Source organism: Cynocephalus volans, chromosome 12 (genome assembly GCF_027409185.1).
Source record: "Cynocephalus volans isolate mCynVol1 chromosome 12, mCynVol1.pri, whole genome shotgun sequence".
NCBI lineage: Eukaryota > Metazoa > Chordata > Mammalia > Dermoptera > Cynocephalidae > Cynocephalus > Cynocephalus volans.
This window is the reverse complement of record NC_084471.1, coordinates 111491374-111508843: the sequence shown is the minus strand read 5'-3', so window position 1 is coordinate 111508843 and position 17470 is coordinate 111491374.

The window sequence follows — 17470 nt, the reverse complement described above, 5'->3', positions numbered from 1 at the left end:
CTGGTTCAATCCGGTTTTATCCTGTTTAAACCGGTTCAATCTTGTTTTATCCGGTTTAAACCGTTTGAAACCAGTTCAATCCGGTTTTATCTGGTTTAGACCAGTTCAAACCGGTTCAATGCGGTTTTATCCAGTTTAAACCAGTTCTATCCATTTCTATCTGGTTTAAACCGGTTTAAACTGGTTCAATCCAGTTTTATCCGGTTTAAACCGGTTCTATCCGTTTTAAACCGGATTAAAACAGTTCATTCCGGTTTTATCCGGTTTAAACCGATTTAAGCCGGTTCAATCCGGTTTTATCTGGTTTAAACCAGTTTAAGCCTGTTCAAACCGGTTTTATCCAGTTTAAACCGGTTCTATCCGGTTCTATCCGGTTGAAAGCAGTTTAAACCGGTTCAATCTGGTTTTATCCGGTTTAAACCGGTTCAATCCGATTTTATCCGGTTTAAACCGGTTCATTCCGGTTTTATCCGGTTAAGACCGGTTTGAAACGGTTCAATCCTGTTTTATCCGGTTTAAACCGGTTCATTCCGGTTTTATCCGTTTAAAACCGGTTTGAAACGGTTCAATCCGGTTTTATCCGGTTTAAACCGGTTCAATCCGTTTTTATCCGGTTTAAACCAGTTCACTCCGGTTTTCTCCGGTTTAAACCGGTTTGAACCGGTTCAATCCAGTTTTATCTGGTTTAAACCGGTTCAATCTGGTTTTATCCTTTTGAAACCGGTTTTATCCGGTTTAGACCGGTTTAAACCAGTTCAATCCGGTTTTAATCGGCTTAAACTGGTTCAATCTGGTTTTATCCGGTTTAAACCACTTTAAAACGGTTTAATCCGGTTTTATCCGGTTTAAGCCGGTTTGAACCGGTTCAATCCGGTTTTATCTGTTTTAAACCGGTTCAATCTGGTTTTATCCTGTTGAAACCGGTTTTATCCGGTTTAGACCGGTTTAAACCAGTTCAAACCGGTTTTAATCGGCTTAAACCAGTTCATCCGGTTTTATCCTGTTTAAACCGGTTTAAACCCTTTCAATCCGTTTTTATCCGGTTTCAACCGGTTTACAGCAGTTCAATCCGGTTTTATCCGGTTTATACCGTTTCTATCCGGTTCTATCCGTTTTAAACCGCTTTAAACCATTTCATTCCGGTTTTATACGGACTAAACCTGTTTGAACCGGTTCAATCCGGTCTTATCCGGTTTAAACCGGTTTAAGCCGGTTCAATTCGGTTTTATCCGGTTTAAACTGGTTCAATCAGGTTTTATCCGGTTTAAACCGGTTTAAGCCGGTTCAATCCGGTTTTATCCAGTTTAAACCAGTTCTATCCGGTTCTATCCGGTTGAGACCATTTTAAACCGGTTCAATCCGGTTTTATCCTGTTTAAACCGGTTCAATCTTTTTATATCCGGTTTAAAATATTTGAAACCAGTTCAATCCGGTTTTATCTGGTTTAGACCAGTTCAAACCGGTTCAATCCGGTTTTATCCAGTTTAAACCAGTTCTATCCATTTCTATCTGGTTTAAACCGCTTTAAACTGGTTCAATCCGGTTTTATCCGGTTTAAACTGGTTCTATCCGTTTTAAACCGGTTTAAAACAGTTCATTCCGGTTTTATCCGGTTTAAACCGGTTTAAGCCGGTTCAATCCGGTTTTATCTGGTTTAAACCGGTTTAAGCCGGTTCAATCCGGTTTTATCCGGTTTAAACTGGTTCTATTCGTTTCCATCTGGTTTAAAAGGGTTTAAACTGGTTCAATCCGGTTTTATACGTTTTAAACCAGTTCAATCTGATTTTATCCGGTTTAAACTGGTTCAATTTGGTTTTATCCGGTTTCAACCGGTTTGAACCGGTTCAATCCGGTTTTATCCGGTTTAAACCGGTTTAAACCGGGTCAATCCGGTTTTATCCGGTTTAAACCTCTTCAATCCGGTTTTCTCCAGTTTAAACCGGTTTATACCAGTTCAATCCGGTTTTATCCGCTTTAAACCGGTTTAAACCGGTTCAATCGGTTTTTATCTGGTTTAAACCGGATTAAACCGGTTCTATCCGGTTTTATCCATTTTAAACCGGTTCAATCCGTTTTTTCCGGTTTAAACCGGTTTAAACCAGTTCATTCCGGTTTTATACGGTTTAAGCCGGATCAATCCGGTTTAAACCGTTTCAATCTGGTTTTATCCGGTTTTAACCAGTTTAAACCGCTTCAATCCGGTTTTATCCGGTTTAAACCGGTTCTATCCAGTTCTATCCGGTTGAAACTGGTTTAAACCGGTTCAATCCGGTTTTATCCGGTTTAAACCAGTTCAATCCTGTTTTATCCGGTTTAAACCGGTTTAAACCGGTTCAATCCGGTTTTATCCGGTTTAAACCGCTTCTATCCGGTTCTATCCGTTTCTATCCGGTTTGAACCAGTTCAATCCGGTTTTATCCGGTTTAAACCGGTTTAAGCATGTTCAATCCGGTTTTATCCAGTTTAAACCGGTTCTATCCGGTTCTATCCGGTTGAAAGCAGTTTAAACCGGTTCAATCCGATTTTATCCGGTTTAAACCGGTTCATTCCAGTTTTATCCGTTTAAAACCGGTTTGAAACGGTTCAATCCGGTTTTATCCGGTTTAAACCGGTTCAATCCGTTTTTATCCGGTTTAAACCAGTTCACTCCGGTTTTCTCCGTTTTAAACCGGTTTGAACCGGTTCAATCCAGTTTTATCTGGTTTAAACCGGTTCAATCTGGTTTTATCCTTTTGAAACCGGTTTTATCCGGTTTAGACCGGTTTAAACCAGTTCAATCCGGTTTTAATCGGCTTAAACTGGTTCAATCTGGTTTTATCCGGTTTAACCCACTTTAAAACGGTTTAATCCGGTTTTATCCGGTTTAAACCAGTTTGAACCGGTTCAATCCGTTTTTATCCGGTTTAAACCGGTTTAAACCGGTTCAATCCGGTTTTATCTCGTTTAGACCGGTTCTATCCGGTTCTATCCTTTTTAAATCGGATTAAACTGGTTCTGTCCTGTTCTATCCTTTTTTAACTGGATTAAACCAGTTCAATCCGGTTTTATCCGGTTTAAACCGGTTCTATCCGTTTCTATCTGGTTTAAACGGGTTTAAACTGGTTCAATCCGGTTTTATCCGTTTTAAACCGGTTCAATCTGATTTTATCCGGTTTAAACTGTTTCAATTTGGTTTTATCCGGTTTAAACCGTTTTGAACCGGTTCAATGCGGTTTTATCCGGTTTAAACCGGTTTAAACTGGGTCAATCCGGTTTTATCCAGTTTAAACCTGTTCTATCCGGTTCTATCCGGTTGAAACCGGTTTAAAGCGGTTCAATCCGGTTTTATCCGGTTTAAACCAGTTCAATCCGGTTTTATCCGGTTTCAACCGGTTTACAGCGGTTCAATCCGGTTTTATCCGGTTTATACCCTTTCTATCCGGTTCTATCCTTTTTAAACTGGTTTAAACCAGTTCACTCCGGTTTTATCCGGTTTAAACCTGTTTGAACCGGTTCAATCTGGTCATATCCGGTTTAAACCGGTTTAAGCCGGTTCAATCCGGTTTTATCCGGTTTAAACCGGTTCAATCAGGTTTTATCCGGTTTAAACCGGTTTAAGCCGGTTCAATCCGGTTTTATCCAGTTTAAACCGGTTCTATCCGGTTCTATCCGGTTGAAACCATTTCAAACCGGTTCAATCCGGTTTTATCCGGTTTCAACCGGTTTAAGCTGGTTCAATCCGGTTTTATCCGGTTTAAACCGGTTCAATCTTGTTTTATCCGGTTTAAACCGTTTGAAACCAGTTCAATCCGGTTTTATCTGGTTTAAACCGGTTTAAACCGGTTCAATCCGGTTTTATCCAGTTTAAACCGGTTCTATCCGGTTCTATCCGGTTGAAACCAGTTTAAACCGGTTCAATCCGATTTTATCCGGTTTAAACCAGTTCACTCCGGTTTTATCCGGTTTAAACCGGTTTGAACCGGTTCAATCCGGTTTTATCTGTTTTAAACCGGTTCAATCTGGTTTTATCCTGTTGAAACCAGTTTTATCCGGTTTAGACCGGTTTAAACCAGTTCAAACCGGTTTTAATCGGCTTAAACCAGTTCAATCCGGTTTTATCCTGTTTAAACCGGTTTAAACCCTTTAAATCCGTTTTTATCCGGTTTCAACCGGTTTACAGCAGTTCAATCCGGTTTTATCCGGTTTATACCGTTTCTATCCGGTTCTATCCGTTTTAAACCGCTTTAAACCAGTTCATTCCGGTTTTATCCGGATTAAACCTGTTTGAACCGGTTCAATCCGGTCTTATCCGGTTTAAACCGGTTTAAGCCGGTTCAATTCGGTTTTATCCGGTTTAAACTGGTTCAATCAGGTTTTATCCTGTTTAAACCGGTTTAAGCCGGTTCAATCCGGTTTTATCCAGTTTAAACCGGTTCTATCCGGTTCTATCCGGTTGAAACCATTTTAAACCGGTTCAATCCGGTTTTATCCGGTTTAAACCGGTTTAACTGGTTCAATCCAGTTTTATCCGGTTTAAACCGGTTCAATCTTGTTATATCCGGTTTAAACCGTTTGAAACCAGTTCAATCCGGTTTTATCTGATTTAGACCAGTTCAAACCGGTTCAATCCGGTTTTATCCAGTTTAAACCAGTTCTATCCATTTCTATCTGGTTTAAACCGGTTTAAACTGGTTCAGTCCGGTTTTATCCGGTTTAAACTGGTTCTATCCATTTTAAACCGGTTTAAAACAGTTCATTCCGGTTTTATCCGGTTTAAACCGGTTTAAGCCGGTTCAATCCGGTTTTATCTGGTTTAAACCGGTTTAAGCCGGTTCAATCCGGTTTTATCCGGTTTAAACTGGTTCTATTCGTTTCCATCTGGTTTAAAAGGGTTTAAACTGGTTCAATCCGGTTTTATACGTTTTAAACCAGTTCAATCTGATTTTAACCGGTTTAAACTTGTTCAATTTGATTTTATCCGGTTTCAACCGGTTTGAACCGGTTCAATCCGGTTTTATCCGGTTTAAACCGGTTTAAACCGGGTCAATCCGGTTTTATCCGGTTTAAACCTCTTCAATCCGGTTTTCTCCAGTTTAAACCGGTTTATACCAGTTCAATCCGGTTTTATCCGCTTTAAACCGGTTTAAACCGGTTCAATCGGTTTTTATCTGGTTTAAACCGGATTAAACCGGTTCTATCCGGTTTTATCCATTTTAAACCGGTTCAATCCGTTTTTTCCGGTTTAAACCGGTTTAAACCAGTTCATTCCGGTTTTATCCGGTTTAAGTCGGATCAATCCGGTTTAAACCGTTTCAATCTGGTTTTATCCGGTTTTAACCGGTTTAAACCGCTTCAATCCGGTTTTATCCGGTTTAAACCGGTTCTATCCAGTTCTATCCGGTTGAAACTGGTTTAAACCGGTTCAATCCGGTTTTATCCGGTTTAAACCAGTTCAATCCTGTTTTATCCGGTTTAAACCGGTTTAAACCGGTTCAATCCGGTTTTATCCGGTTTAAACCGGTTCTATCCGGTTCTATCCGGTTCTATCCGGTTTGAACCGGTTCAATCCGGTTTTATCCGGTTTAAACCGGTTTAAGCCAGTTCAATCCGGTTTTATCCAGTTTAAACCGGTTCTATCCGGTTCTATCCGGTTGAAAGCAGTTTAAACCGGTTCAATCTGGTTTTATCCGGTTTAAACCGGTTCAATCCGATTTTATCCGGTTTAAACCGGTTCATTCCGGTTTTATCCGGTTAAGACCGGTTTGAAACGGTTCAATCCTGTTTTATCCGGTTTAAACCGGTTCATTCCGGTTTTATCCGTTTAAAACCGGTTTGAAACGGTTCAATCCAGTTTTATCCGGTTTAAACCGGTTCAATCCGTTTTTATCCGGTTTAAACCAGTTCACTCCGGTTTTCTCCGGTTTAAACCGGTTTGAACCGGTTCAATCCAGTTTTATCTGGTTTAAACCGGTTCTATCCGGTTCTATCCGGTTGAAACCATTTTAAACCGCTTCAATCCGGTTTTATCCGGTTTAAACCGGTTCTATCCAGTTCTATCCGGTTGAAACTGGTTTAAACCGGTTCAATCCGGTTTTATCCGGTTTAAACCAGTTCAATCCTGTTTTATCCGGTTTAAACCGGTTTAAACCGGTTCAATCCGGTTTTATCCGGTTTAAACCGGTTCTATCCGGTTCTATCCGGTTGAAAGCAGTTTAAACCGGTTCAATCCGATTTTATCCGGTTTAAACCGATTCATTCCGGTTTTATCCGTTTAAAACCGGTTTGAAACGGTTCAATCCGGTTTTATCCGGTTTAAACCGGTTCAATCCGGTTTTATCCGGTTTAAACCGGTTCTATCCGGTTCTATCCGGTTCTATCCGGTTTGAACCGGTTCAATCCGGTTTTATCCGGTTTAAACCGGTTTAAGCCAGTTCAATCCGGTTTTATCCAGTTTAAACCGGTTCTATCCGGTTCTATCCGGTTGAAAGCAGTTTAAACCGGTTCAATCTGGTTTTATCCGGTTTAAACCGGTTCAATCCGATTTTATCCGGTTTAAACCGGTTCATTCCGTTTTTATCCGGTTAAGACTGGTTTGAAACGGTTCAATCCTGTTTTATCCGCTTTAAACCGGTTCATTCCGGTTTTATCCGTTTAAAACCGGTTTGAAACGGTTCAATCCGGTTTTATCCGGTTTAAACCGGTTCAATCCGTTTTTATCCGGTTTAAACCAGTTCACTCCGGTTTTCTCCGGTTTAAACCGGTTTGAACCGGTTCAATCCAGTTTTATCTGGTTTAAACCGGTTCAATCTGGTTTTATCCTTTTGAAACCGGTTTTATCCGGTTTAGACCGGTTTAAACCAGTTCAATCCGGTTTTAATCGGCTTAAACTGGTTCAATCTGGTTTTATCCGGTTTAAACCACTTTAAAACGGTTTAATCCGGTTTTATCCGGTTTAAACCAGTTTGAACCGGTTCAATCCGGTTTTATCCGGTTTAAACCGGTTTAAACCGGTTCAATCCGGTTTTATCTCGTTTAGACCGGTTCTATCCGGTTCTATCCTTTTTAAATCGGATTAAACTGGTTCTGTCCTGTTCTATCCTGTTTTAACTGGATTAAACCAGTTCAATCCGGTTTTATCCGGTTTAAACCGGTTCTATCCGTTTCTATCTGGTTTAAACGGGTTTAAACTGGTTCAATCCGGTTTTATCCGTTTTAAACCGGTTCAATCTGATTTTATCCAGTTTAAACTGTTTCAATTTGGTTTTATCCGGTTTAAACCGTTTTGAACCGGTTCAATGCGGTTTTATCCGGTTTAAACCGGTTTAAACTGGGTCAATCCGGTTTTATCCAGTTTAAACCTGTTCTATCCGGTTCTATCCGGTTGAAACCGGTTTAAAGCGGTTCAATCCGGTTTTATCCGGTTTAAACCAGTTCAATCCGGTTTTATCCGGTTTCAACCGGTTTACAGCGGTTCAATCCGGTTTTATCCGGTTTATACCGTTTCTATCCGGTTCTATCCTTTTTAAACCGGTTTAAACCAGTTCACTCCGGTTTTATCCGGTTTCAACCTGTTTGAACCGGTTCAATCTGGTCATATCCGGTTTAAACCGGTTTAAGCCGGTTCAATCCGGTTTTATCCGGTTTAAACCGGTTCAAACAGGTTTTATCCGGTTTAAACCAGTTTAAGCCGGTTCAATCCGGTTTTATCCAGTTTAAACCGGTTCTATCCGGTTCTATCCGGTTGAAACCATTTTAAACCGGTTCAATCCGGTTTTATCCGGTTTCAACCGGTTTAAGCTGGTTCAATCCGGTTTTATCCGGTTTAAACCGGTTCAATCTTGTTTTATCCGGTTTAAACCGTTTGAAACCAGTTCAATCCGGTTTTATCTGGTTTAAACCGGTTTAAACCGGTTCAATCCGGTTTTATCCAGTTTAAACCGGTTCTATCCGGTTCTATCCGGTTGAAACCAGTTTAAACCGGTTCAATCCGATTTTATCCGGTTTAAACCGGTTCATTCCGGTTTTATCCGTTTAAAACCGGTTTGAAACGGTTCAATCCGGTTTTATCCGGTTTAAACCGGTTCAATCCGTTTTTATCCGGTTTAAACCAGTTCACTCCGGTTTTATCCAGTTTAAACCGGTTTGAACCGGTTCAATCCGGTTTTATCTGTTTTAAACCGGTTCAATCTGGTTTTATCCTGTTGAAACCGGTTTTATCCGGTTTAGACCGGTTTAAACCAGTTCAAACCGGTTTTAATCGGCTTAAACCAGTTCAATCCGGTTTTATCCTGTTTAAACCGGTTTAAACCCTTTCAATCCGTTTTTATCCGGTTTCAACCGGTTTACAGCAGTTCAATCCGGTTTTATCCGGTTTATACCGTTTCTATCCGGTTCTATCCGTTTTAAACCGCTTTAAACCAGTTCATTCCGGTTTTATCCGGATTAAACCTGTTTGAACCGGTTCAATCCGGTCTTATCCGGTTTAAACCGGTTTAAGCCGGTTCAATTCGGTTTTATCCGGTTTAAACTGGTTCAATCAGGTTTTATCCGGTTTAAACCAGTTCAATCCGGTTTTATCCGGTTTCAACCGGTTTACAGCGGTTCAATCCGGTTTTATCCGGTTTATACCGTTTCTATCCGGTTCTATCCGTTTTAAACCGCTTTAAACCAGTTCATTCCGGTTTTATCCGGATTAAACCTGTTTGAACCGGTTCAATCCGGTCTTATCCGGTTTAAACCGGTTTAAGCCGGTTCAATTCGGTTTTATCCGGTTTAAACTGGTTCAATCAGGTTTTATCCGGTTTAAACCGGTTTAAGCCGGTTCAATCCGGTTTTATCCAGTTTAAACCGGTTCTATCCGGTTCTATCCGGTTGAAACCATTTTAAATCGCTTCAATCCGGTTTTATCCGGTTTAAACCGGTTCTATCCAGTTCTATCCGGTTGAAACTGGTTTAAACCGGTTCAATCCGGTTTTATCCGGTTTAAACCAGTTCAATCCTGTTTTATCCGGTTTAAACCGGTTTAAACCGGTTCAATCCGGTTTTATCCGGTTTAAACCGGTTCTATCCGGTTCTATCCGGTTCTATCCGGTTTGAACCAGTTCAATCCGGTTTTATCCGGTTTAAACCGGTTTAAGCATGTTCAATCCCCTTTTATCCAGTTTAAACCGGTTCTATCCGGTTCTATCCGGTTGAAAGCAGTTTAAACCGGTTCAATCCGATTTTATCCGGTTTAAACCGATTCATTCCGGTTTTATCCGTTTAAAACCGGTTTGAAACGGTTCAATCCGGTTTTATCCGGTTTAAACCGGTTCAATCCGTTTTTATCCGGTTTAAACCAGTTCACTCCGGTTTTATCCGGTTTAAACCGGTTTGAACCGGTTCAATCCGGTTTTATCTGTTTTAAACCGGTTCAATCTGGTTTTATCCTGTTGAAACCGGTTTTATCCAGTTTAGACTGGTTTAAACCAGTTCAAACCGGTTTTAATCGGCTTAAACCAGTTCAATCCGGTTTTATCCTGTTTAAACCGGTTTAAACCCTTTCAATCCGTTTTTATCCGGTTTCAACCGGTTTACAGCAGTTCAATCCGGTTTTATCCGGTTTATACCGTTTCTATCCTGTTCTATCCGTTTTAAACCGCTTTAAACCAGTTCATTCCGGTTTTATCCGGATTAAACCTGTTTGAACCGGTTCAATCCGGTCTTATCCGGTTTAAACCGGATTAAGCCGGTTCAATTCGGTTTTATCCGGTTTAAACTGGTTCAATCAGGTTTTATCCGGTTTAAACCGGTTTAAGCCGGTTCAATCCGGTTTTATCCAGTTTAAACCGGTTCTATCCGGTTCTATCCGGTTGAAACCATTTTAAACCGGTTCAACCCGGTTTTATCCGGTTTAAACCGGTTTAAGCTGGTTCAATCCAGTTTTATCCGGTTTAAACCGGTTCAATCTTGTTATATCCGGTTTAAACCGTTTGAAACCAGTTCAATCCGGTTTTATCTGGTTTAGACCAGTTCAAACCGGTTCAATCCGGTTTTATCCAGTTTAAACCAGTTCTATCCATTTCTATCTGGTTTAAACCGGTTTAAACTGGTTCAATCCGGTTTTATTCGGTTTAAACTGGTTCTATCCGTTTTAAACCGGTTTAAAACAGTTCATTCCGGTTTTATCCGGTTTAAACTGGTTTAAACCGGTTCAATCCGGTTTTATCCGGTTTAAACCAGTTCAATCCTGTTTTATCCGGTTTGAACCGGTTTAAACCGGTTCAATCCGGTTTTATCCGGTTTAAACCGGTTCTATCCGGTTCTATCCGGTTCTATCCGGTTTGAAACGGTTCAATCCGGTTTTATCCGGTTTAAACCGGTTTAAGCCGGTTCAATCCGGTTTTATCCAGTTTAAACCGGTTCTATCCGGTTCTATCCGGTTGAAAGCAGTTTAAACCGGTTCAATCTGGTTTTATCCGGTTTAAACCGGTTCAATCCGATTTTATCCGGTTTAAACCGGTTCATTCCGGTTTTATCCGGTTAAGACCGGTTTGAAACGGTTCAATCCTGTTTTATCCGGTTTAAACCGGTTCATTCCGGTTTTATCCGTTTAAAACCGGTTTAAACCGGTTCAATCCGTTTTTATCCGGTTTAAACCAGTTCACTCCGGTTTTCTCCGTTTTAAACCGGTTTGAACCGGTTCAATCCAGTTTTATCTGGTTTAAACCGGTTCAATCTGGTTTTATCCTTTTGAAACCGGTTTTATCCGGTTTAGACCGGTTTAAACCAGTTCAATCCGGTTTTAATCGGCTTAAACTGGTTCAATCTGGTTTTATCCGGTTTAAACCACTTTAAAACGGTTTAATCCGGTTTTATCCGGTTTAAACCAGTTTGAACTGGTTCAATCCGGTTTTATCCGGTTTAAACCGGTTTAAACCGGTTCAATCCGGTTTTATCTCGTTTAGACCGGTTCTATCCGGTTCTATCCTTTTTAAATCGGATTAAACTGGTTCTGTCCTGTTCTATCCTGTTTTAACTGGATTAAACCAGTTCAATCCGGTTTTATCCGGTTTAAACCGGTTCTATCCGTTTCTATCTGGTTTAAACGGGTTTAAACTGGTTCAATCCGGTTTTATCCGTTTTAAACCGGTTCAATCTGATTTTATCCGGTTTAAACTGTTTCAATTTGGTTTTATCCGGTTTAAACCGTTTTGAACCGGTTCAATGCGGGTTTATCCGGTTTAAACCGGTTTAAACTGGGTCAATCCGGTTTTATCCAGTTTAAACCTGTTCTATCCGGTTCTATCCGGTTGAAACCGGTTTAAAGCGGTTCAATCTGGTTTTATCCGGTTTAAACCAGTTCAATCCGGTTTTATCCGGTTTCAACCGGTTTACAGCAGTTCAATCCGGTTTTATCCGGTTTATACCGTTTCTATCCGGTTCTATCCGTTTTAAACCGCTTTAAACCAGTTCATTCCGGTTTTATCCGGATTAAACCTGTTTGAACCGGTTCAATCCGGTCTTATCCGGTTTAAACCGGTTTAAGCCGGTTCAATTCGGTTTTATCCGGTTTAAACTGGTTCAATCAGGTTTTATCCTGTTTAAACCGGTTTAAGCCGGTTCAATCCGGTTTTATCCAGTTTAAACCGGTTCTATCCGGTTCTATCCGGTTGAAACCATTTTAAACCGGTTCAATCCGGTTTTATCCGGTTTAAACCGGTTTAAGCTGGTTCAATCCAGTTTTATCCGGTTTAAACCGGTTCAGTCTTGTTATATCCGGTTTAAACCGTTTGAAACCAGTTCAATCCGGTTTTATCTGATTTAGACCAGTTCAAACCGGTTCAATCCGGTTTTATCCAGTTTAAACCAGTTCTATCCATTTCTATCTGGTTTAAACCGGTTTAAACTGGTTCAGTCCGGTTTTATCCGGTTTAAACTGGTTCTATCCGTTTTAAACCGGTTTAAAACAGTTCATTCCGGTTTTATCCGGTTTAAACCGGTTTAAGCCGGTTCAATCCGGTTTTATCTGGTTTAAACCGGTTTAAGCCGGTTCAATCCGGTTTTATCCGGTTTAAACTGGTTCTATTCGTTTCCATCTGGTTTAAAAGGGTTTAAACTGGTTCAATCCGGTTTTATACGTTTTAAACCAGTTCAATCTGATTTTAACCGGTTTAAACTGGTTCAATTTGATTTTATCCGGTTTCAACCGGTTTGAACCGGTTCAATCCGGTTTTATCCGGTTTAAACCGGTTTAAACCGGGTCAATCCGGTTTTATCCGGTTTAAACCTCTTCAATCCGGTTTTCTCCAGTTTAAACCGGTTTATACCAGTTCAATCCGGTTTTATCCGCTTTAAACCGGTTTAAACCGGTTCAATCGGTTTTTATCTGGTTTAAACCGGATTAAACCGGTTCTATCCGGTTTTATCCATTTTAAACCGGTTCAATCCGTTTTTTCCGGTTTAAACCGGTTTAAACCAGTTCATTCTGGTTTTATCCGGTTTAAGTCGGATCAATCCGGTTTAAACCGTTTCAATCTGGTTTTATCCGGTTTTAACCGGTTTAAACCGCTTCAATCCGGTTTTATCCGGTTTAAACCGATTCTATCCAGTTCTATCCGGTTGAAACTGGTTTAAACCGGTTCAATCCGGTTTTATCCGGTTTAAACCAGTTCAATCCTGTTTTATCCGGTTTAAACCGGTTTAAACCGGTTCAATCCGGTTTTATCCGGTTTAAACCGGTTCTATCCGGTTCTATCCGGTTCTATCCGGTTTGAACCGGTTCAATCCGGTTTTATCCGGTTTAAACCGGTTTAAGCCAGTTCAATCCGGTTTTATCCAGTTTAAACCGGTTCTATCCGGTTCTATCCGGTTGAAAGCAGTTTAAACCGGTTCAATCTGGTTTTATCCGGTTTAAACCGGTTCAATCCGATTTTATCCGGTTTAAACCGGTTCATTCCGTTTTTATCCGGTTAAGACTGGTTTGAAACGGTTCAATCCTGTTTTATCCGCTTTAAACCGGTTCATTCCGGTTTTATCCGTTTAAAACCGGTTTGAAACGGTTCAATCCGGTTTTATCCGGTTTAAACCGGTTCAATCCGTTTTTATCCGGTTTAAACCAGTTCACTCCGGTTTTCTCCGGTTTAAACCGGTTTGAACCGGTTCAATCCAGTTTTATCTGGTTTAAACCGGTTCAATCTGGTTTTATCCTTTTGAAACCGGTTTTATCCGGTTTAGACCGGTTTAAACCAGTTCAATCCGGTTTTAATCGGCTTAAACTGGTTCAATCTGGTTTTATCCGGTTTAAACCACTTTAAAACGGTTTAATCCGGTTTTATCCGGTTTAAACCAGTTTGAACCGGTTCAATCCGGTTTTATCCGGTTTAAACCGGTTTAAACCGGTTCAATCCGGTTTTATCTCGTTTAGACCGGTTCTATCCGGTTCTATCCTTTTTAAATCGGATTAAACTGGTTCTGTCCTGTTCTATCCTGTTTTAACTGGATTAAACCAGTTCAATCCGGTTTTATCCGGTTTAAACCGGTTCTATCCGTTTCTATCTGGTTTAAACGGGTTTAAACTGGTTCAATCCGGTTTTATCCGTTTTAAACCGGTTCAATCTGATTTTATCCAGTTTAAACTGTTTCAATTTGGTTTTATCCGGTTTAAACCGTTTTGAACCGGTTCAATGCGGTTTTATCCGGTTTAAACCGGTTTAAACTGGGTCAATCCGGTTTTATCCAGTTTAAACCTGTTCTATCCGGTTCTATCCGGTTGAAACCGGTTTAAAGCGGTTCAATCCGGTTTTATCCGGTTTAAACCAGTTCAATCCGGTTTTATCCGGTTTCAACCGGTTTACAGCGGTTCAATCCGGTTTTATCCGGTTTATACCGTTTCTATCCGGTTCTATCCTTTTTAAACCGGTTTAAACCAGTTCACTCCGGTTTTATCCGGTTTCAACCTGTTTGAACCGGTTCAATCTGGTCATATCCGGTTTAAACCGGTTTAAGCCGGTTCAATCCGGTTTTATCCGGTTTAAACCGGTTCAAACAGGTTTTATCCGGTTTAAACCAGTTTAAGCCGGTTCAATCCGGTTTTATCCAGTTTAAACCGGTTCTATCCGGTTCTATCCGGTTGAAACCATTTTAAACCGGTTCAATCCGGTTTTATCCGGTTTCAACCGGTTTAAGCTGGTTCAATCCGGTTTTATCCGGTTTAAACCGGTTCAATCTTGTTTTATCCGGTTTAAACCGTTTGAAACCAGTTCAATCCGGTTTTATCTGGTTTAAACCGGTTTAAACCGGTTCAATCCGGTTTTATCCAGTTTAAACCGGTTCTATCCGGTTCTATCCGGTTGAAACCAGTTTAAACCGGTTCAATCCGATTTTATCCGGTTTAAACCGGTTCATTCCGGTTTTATCCGTTTAAAACCGGTTTGAAACGGTTCAATCCGGTTTTATCCGGTTTAAACCGGTTCAATCCGTTTTTATCCGGTTTAAACCAGTTCACTCCGGTTTTATCCAGTTTAAACCGGTTTGAACCGGTTCAATCCGGTTTTATCTGTTTTAAACCGGTTCAATCTGGTTTTATCCTGTTGAAACCGGTTTTATCCGGTTTAGACCGGTTTAAACCAGTTCAAACCGGTTTTAATCGGCTTAAACCAGTTCAATCCGGTTTTATCCTGTTTAAACCGGTTTAAACCCTTTCAATCCGTTTTTATCCGGTTTCAACCGGTTTACAGCAGTTCAATCCGGTTTTATCCGGTTTATACCGTTTCTATCCGGTTCTATCCGTTTTAAACCGCTTTAAACCAGTTCATTCCGGTTTTATCCGGATTAAACCTGTTTGAACCGGTTCAATCCGGTCTTATCCGGTTTAAACCGGTTTAAGCCGGTTCAATTCGGTTTTATCCGGTTTAAACTGGTTCAATCAGGTTTTATCCGGTTTAAACCAGTTCAATCCGGTTTTATCCGGTTTCAACCGGTTTACAGCGGTTCAATCCGGTTTTATCCGGTTTATACCGTTTCTATCCGGTTCTATCCGTTTTAAACCGCTTTAAACCAGTTCATTCCGGTTTTATCCGGATTAAACCTGTTTGAACCGGTTCAATCCGGTCTTATCCGGTTTAAACCGGTTTAAGCCGGTTCAATTCGGTTTTATCCGGTTTAAACTGGTTCAATCAGGTTTTATCCGGTTTAAACCGGTTTAAGCCGGTTCAATCCGGTTTTATCCAGTTTAAACCGGTTCTATCCGGTTCTATCCGGTTGAAACCATTTTAAATCGCTTCAATCCGGTTTTATCCGGTTTAAACCGGTTCTATCCAGTTCTATCCGGTTGAAACTGGTTTAAACCGGTTCAATCCGGTTTTATCCGGTTTAAACCAGTTCAATCCTGTTTTATCCGGTTTAAACCGGTTTAAACCGGTTCAATCCGGTTTTATCCGGTTTAAACCGGTTCTATCCGGTTCTATCCGGTTCTATCCGGTTTGAACCAGTTCAATCCGGTTTTATCCGGTTTAAACCGGTTTAAGCATGTTCAATCCCCTTTTATCCAGTTTAAACCGGTTCTATCCGGTTCTATCCGGTTGAAAGCAGTTTAAACCGGTTCAATCCGATTTTATCCGGTTTAAACCGATTCATTCCGGTTTTATCCGTTTAAAACCGGTTTGAAACGGTTCAATCCGGTTTTATCCGGTTTAAACCGGTTCAATCCGTTTTTATCCGGTTTAAACCAGTTCACTCCGGTTTTATCCGGTTTAAACCGGTTTGAACCGGTTCAATCCGGTTTTATCTGTTTTAAACCGGTTCAATCTGGTTTTATCCTGTTGAAACCGGTTTTATCCAGTTTAGACTGGTTTAAACCAGTTCAAACCGGTTTTAATCGGCTTAAACCAGTTCAATCCGGTTTTATCCTGTTTAAACCGGTTTAAACCCTTTCAATCCGTTTTTATCCGGTTTCAACCGGTTTACAGCAGTTCAATCCGGTTTTATCCGGTTTATACCGTTTCTATCCTGTTCTATCCGTTTTAAACCGCTTTAAACCAGTTCATTCCGGTTTTATCCGGATTAAACCTGTTTGAACCGGTTCAATCCGGTCTTATCCGGTTTAAACCGGATTAAGCCGGTTCAATTCGGTTTTATCCGGTTTAAACTGGTTCAATCAGGTTTTATCCGGTTTAAACCGGTTTAAGCCGGTTCAATCCGGTTTTATCCAGTTTAAACCGGTTCTATCCGGTTCTATCCGGTTGAAACCATTTTAAACCGGTTCAACCCGGTTTTATCCGGTTTAAACCGGTTTAAGCTGGTTCAATCCAGTTTTATCCGGTTTAAACCGGTTCAATCTTGTTATATCCGGTTTAAACCGTTTGAAACCAGTTCAATCCGGTTTTATCTGGTTTAGACCAGTTCAAACCGGTTCAATCCGGTTTTATCCAGTTTAAACCAGTTCTATCCATTTCTATCTGGTTTAAACCGGTTTAAACTGGTTCAATCCGGTTTTATTCGGTTTAAACTGGTTCTATCCGTTTTAAACCGGTTTAAAACAGTTCATTCCGGTTTTATCCGGTTTAAACTGGTTTAAACCGGTTCAATCCGGTTTTATCCGGTTTAAACCAGTTCAATCCTGTTTTATCCGGTTTGAACCGGTTTAAACCGGTTCAATCCGGTTTTATCCGGTTTAAACCGGTTCTATCCGGTTCTATCCGGTTCTATCCGGTTTGAAACGGTTCAATCCGGTTTTATCCGGTTTAAACCGGTTTAAGCCGGTTCAATCCGGTTTTATCCAGTTTAAACCGGTTCTATCCGGTTCTATCCGGTTGAAAGCAGTTTAAACCGGTTCAATCTGGTTTTATCCGGTTTAAACCGGTTCAATCCGATTTTATCCGGTTTAAACCGGTTCATTCCGGTTTTATCCGGTTAAGACCGGTTTGAAACGGTTCAATCCTGTTTTATCCGGTTTAAACCGGTTCATTCCGGTTTTATCCGTTTAAAACCGGTTTAAACCGGTTCAATCCGTTTTTATCCGGTTTAAACCAGTTCACTCCGGTTTTCTCCGTTTTAAACCGGTTTGAACCGGTTCAATCCAGTTTTATCTGGTTTAAACCGGTTCAATCTGGTTTTATCCTTTTGAAACCGGTTTTATCCGGTTTAGACCGGTTTAAACCAGTTCAATCCGGTTTTAATCGGCTTAAACTGGTTCAATCTGGTTTTATCCGGTTTAAACCACTTTAAAACGGTTTAATCCGGTTTTATCCGGTTTAAACCAGTTTGAACTGGTTCAATCCGGTTTTATCCGGTTTAAACCGGTTTAAACCGGTTCAATCCGGTTTTATCTCGTTTAGACCGGTTCTATCCGGTTCTATCCTTTTTAAATCGGATTAAACTGGTTCTGTCCTGTTCTATCCTGTTTTAACTGGATTAAACCAGTTCAATCCGGTTTTATCCGGTTTAAACCGGTTCTATCCGTTTCTATCTGGTTTAAACGGGTTTAAACTGGTTCAATCCGGTTTTATCCGTT